Source organism: Polypterus senegalus, chromosome 1 (assembly GCF_016835505.1).
Source record: "Polypterus senegalus isolate Bchr_013 chromosome 1, ASM1683550v1, whole genome shotgun sequence".
NCBI lineage: Eukaryota > Metazoa > Chordata > Cladistia > Polypteriformes > Polypteridae > Polypterus > Polypterus senegalus.
Genome location: NC_053154.1, coordinates 279,068,247 through 279,072,999, shown reverse-complemented (window position 1 = coordinate 279,072,999; position 4,753 = coordinate 279,068,247). Strand labels below are relative to the sequence as shown.

Genomic DNA, 4,753 nt, shown 5'->3' with positions numbered 1-4,753 from the left:
TACACCGCACGACTCCGAGTGCCTCGGCAATCATTGCTTAGATGAAATCTTAGCAATACACACCTCTGTCCTGTTGTATCTCTTTATTAGAGCAGATAGTCAGAAAACAAAGCTCAATCTTATTGCACAACCATTGCTAAGGTCATTAACGAAGCCATCTTTCTCAGTGATGGTAACTATTTACAATTTAATAACCCCGGACGGCAATAAACCAAACCCACCCCACCAGTTGAACACAAACACATACAACAATTACAACAGGAACAATAATTCGATTGCCTTGCTAATTTAACACAACAGTAAACTTTACATAAATTACCCACAATGCATCATGCCGCCAGCGCTGGCTGCCGGGTCACTACAATATTATTCGTTCTGCACTTTCCATTGTTGAGTGAGAACCGGGAACAGCGTGTGAGGCGGGAGAATTGAAAGTTCTAGAAACAGTTCCTTACCGTTTTGACTTGGTGAGCCTCTGTCTCTTTTATTTTTTGTGCATTTTTTTAACGTTATTTTTGTCTATGTGAGTGAGTTCATTAGTTATTCATTTGACAGTCGTTTCACATCCTCGGCATTTGTGTTTGTATGTGTGTATAATTGCATAACTTTATTAGTTAGTTTGTACTTAAAGTATCGAATAGCCTGTATAGCCCACACAACTATTTTGCCTTGCTTGTAGTGGAAAGCCATTTCGTCCTGTTAATGTTTAAACAATATCTTTATTTTTAAATAATCACAAAGTGATACGTTTGTGTCATTAGACCGCATACATTCATTCTAAAGTAAAATGTCAGTTAGACATCCTGGCATTATAAAATAACAGATGTTACCGTGTGCTATCATTTTACATATAAGGACAAAGTGATTTTGCACAAAGTACACAAGTTCCAAACTCTTTTAACTCAGTAAACTTTAAAGTTAGTCAAAGCAGTTGTGGCAGCTTAGCTATTTGTTACCAGTTAGTGTCAGCTAAGGAACCTGCTTAAAGCAGTAAGTTGTTGCATATTTTTCTGACTTAAATAGATTAACCAACTGACCTGAAATGCTGCAGCGTCAATTTTGTGATCATGATTTTGAAACAATATTGCTGTTTTGTCAGCACATTAAAATTTATATTTATGTTCCTGTTATTTTATAGATCGTGTATCCATCTACCTTAGAAAAATGAATCACGCAAGGAAAACTTTTCTCAGTACATTCCTTTTAAACAAACTTTAGAAGCACTGTTTTATTATTCAGGAAACAATATAAGGAAACAAAAGCTGAAATCAGAACAAAATATATTCTCTGATTTTTCCAATGGCAGATACATTTATGAGAACAGTGTGTTAATACTGATTCAGAATCGTTAGGTTTAACCTTACAGTATATCAAGTTGCCAATTGACTTGGAAACCTGAGATTCTTGTTGTTTGTGTCATGCGTGCAATGCCGTTACTTTTCTGTAGGCCAAGCACTGACCACATGCCGTTAGTTTAGTTGTGCAGGATTTGAAATACTTGGGTCAAGTGGCAGAGCAGGAGACAGTCTCAGCTCACACTGCATTGGTGGATCTGTTGCAAATTTTAGTAGGAGTAGCAACTTTTGCAGATCTTGTGACTGTCAAACATGCCAGTCAGGAAACACTTTACAAAAAGAACATGCGTGTTGTTCTGGACAGAAATGACAAAGGTGTTGTATCTGGGAAAATTCAGTCGATTCTCATTCACAGCAATTCCAATGTTCAGTACATGTTGTCACAAAGAAATAACTTTCTTGTAAACCAGGGAGTTCACTGATTGACATCACAAAGTTTGGGTCACTTATGCATTAATCAAAATAATCTGCCTGCCTGCCTTGTGTAGTCTGACTGTAATGGTTCTTCGTCATTCTTTTCCATTACTAGAATGATGTCTGAGTTACAAAAAGAGATTAAGCAAACCTTACTGTGATAATACCAAGCCTTCCTGACGAGCCACTCAATCAGTCAGTTGAGAAATGTGGAGGCTGAGGAGTAGAAGATTTAATGTACGTGAAAGAAGAGGACTTCTTAAGAACTGTTCAGCGCCTGGAAAGATCGTGGTATGTTGTGCACATTGTTTGTTGTCACACTCTTGAACTGATATTTCATTACATTTTTCAGAACAAAGAAGCAGCATTTTGGTTCAGTAATTAGTTTGACCTGTAGGTCTCCTCAAAAGTCACCACAAATGAGCTCCTCAGTAAGAAAATGGATGGACTCACGCTTCAAGCAGATGTGAGTTAAATATTTTTTTGAAAATCATATGTATGATTGCGAGCGTGACTTATATCTCGCAATGTCTGCTTGAATGTTGTGTCAATTTTTTTTGTTCTTTTACTTCAGACATTTGCCACTTCAGCAGATGTCCAAGGAACACTCAACTTGCCTGACAGTCCTTGAATTATAATTCTTGGTATGTAGACATAATAGTGCAGATATCTAATTGTATCTGATAAAAGTTTCTCATGTTTCAGAGTACTCTTTAATGAATGAAATTTTGTAATTTTTATTTTCAGGTCAAACTCTAAGCAACCAGCAGTGGATGGTGAGCATTGAAGGTCACGTTGTATGTGAGGGAACACAACTCAGCTTTGTCTGTGGCCGTACTGCTGTGTTTGCTTCATGTGTGGACACTTTTTCTTTGGTGTTGTTTCTTGTGACTGAAGACAGAGAAAGCAAAATTAAAGTTAGAAATATTCTTTATTCATACACACCAGGCAGAGGTTAAATGACAGAGAAACACAGCCCTAGGATCTGCACCGAGGGGCCCGTGTCCCCCATTCATATAGGGCTTTAAGACTTTAGTTACATAAGCATTATCAAATAATCTAAGAGTGGAGTACATCTGTTGGGGCCTGATGAGTCCACACCCGTTAGACGCCCAAGAAGTAGCACTTGTTTTCATACACTGTAAGCATGCGGGGTCTGCAGGACTCCTACCACACACCCCATAGAACATGCTTTCTGTCACGTACATCAGATTTGTCAAGCACAAGTTATTGACCTGAATTTTTTATTTTTCCACACATGTTATAATTTCAACCTCCAATATAGGAAGAAACTGCAAGCACCCTTGATTTTGTTCAAAGGTAAAACATTGGCTTATTTTCCATACATACATTTTCATTAAAACTGACTTACACTTCCATCAGACTTTATTACACGCAGCCTGTAAAACGTTTGCACACTCCTCTTAGACACACAGTAAGCTTATTCTCCTTCTCATACCCTATTAAATTTTTGTGACACACTATTACCCACCCTGACACACACCATGATATTTTTTCTATAAATTAAATTGGTTAAAAGTAAATATTGGCAAATTCAGTTATGTACTTGAATCTCTTTAAGAGCATGCACATTGTTGAGAGTGCAGGAACTAAGGAACTGTTTTGAAGAAGTGTTATGGGTTCACTTTCCCACATGAACCTGAAGAAGAACCATTGTAGTCATGACAAAGTGAATGAGTTCTTTTATTTTATAAATAATTAAGTACATGTGTTTTTCTTTCTTTTTGTCATTTAGATGATATATTGACATCAGCCCTGAACAAATGTTCAAAGCCAATCAAGGAAAAGCTACATTCAAGAAGACTAGCCAAGTAGTCCATAACAAGAAGAACGCAGTAAACCCTCATTTTTCCTATCCACTTTGTAAGATAATCAATCAATCAACATTTATTTATATAGCACATTTTCAAACAAAAAATGTAGCTCAAAGTGCTTTACAAATTGAATAGAAAAATAATAAACATAAGTCAACATTAATTAACATAGAATAAGTAAGGTCCGATGGCCAAGGTGGACAGAAAAACAAAAAAACTCCAAAGCTGGAGAAAAAAAATAAAATCTGTAGGCGTTCCAGACCACGAGACCGCCCAGTCCCCTCTGGGCAATCTACCTAACATAAATCAAACAGTCCTCTTTGTATTTAGGGTTTTCATGGAAGGACCTGATGATGATGGTCACGTAGACTTCTGGCTTTCAGTCCATCAATGTTGGTGCATCATGATGCTTTGAGTAGGTGGTGGTGGTGCAGGCCGCCATTGTAAAGAAACAGGAAAAAGAAACAGGAGAGTTGGGGTCAGTACGGATTTTGGAGCCACTGTGAATAATTATTATGAAGAATTGAACATACAGAGTATCAGGATTTTAATTACAGTGAAGTTATAAAAAGGCCATGTTAAAGTAATGTGTTTTCAGCAGTGTTTTAAAGTGCTCTACTGTATTTGCCTGGCGAATTCCTATTGGCAGGCTATTCCAGATTTTAGGTGCATAACAGCAGAAGGCGCCTCACCACTTCTTTTAAGTTTAGCTTTTGGAATTCTAAGGAGACACTCATTTGAAGATCTAAGGTTACGATTTGGAATATAACGTGTCAGGCATTCCGATATATAAGATGGAGCGAGATTATTTAAGGCTTTATAAACCATAAGCAGAATTTTAAAGTCAATCCTGAATGACACAGGCAACCAGTGTAGTGACATCAAAACTGGAGAAATGTGCTCGGATTTTCTTTTCCTAGTTAGGACTAATGGACTTTGAACGGAATTCATCCAAGACCACTTTGTTCACTTTTAATTTTGACAGTTTAGGCAATTTTTGTCTAACATGGTGTTCTTATTCTATTTTAATGTGCAAGTCAACATTGGTGTTATACTTTTAAATGTAGTATTGAATGCTGCACTATGTTTATTGCCAGTGTTTCCCACCTCTGTTGCAACCATTTGTGTTTATCTGAAATAATGAAAGAC

At 37.1% G+C, this 4,753-nt stretch overlaps 1 long non-coding RNA gene across 2 annotated transcripts; it reads left to right on the top strand.

Moving 5' to 3' along the window:
* Positions 1-337: 337 nt before the first annotated feature.
* LOC120519139 lies at positions 338-3,355 on the top strand. 2 transcript variants are annotated; one of them, XR_005631396.1, is made up of 4 exons: positions 338-467; positions 1,885-2,235; positions 2,344-2,413; positions 2,517-3,355. It is a non-coding gene; the product is annotated as an uncharacterized LOC120519139 (long non-coding RNA). The 2 variants fall into 2 exon arrangements; XR_005631395.1 differs by lacking the exon at positions 338-467 and having other exon boundaries at positions 1,611-2,235; positions 2,517-3,348.
* Positions 3,356-4,753: the final 1,398 nt, after the last annotated feature.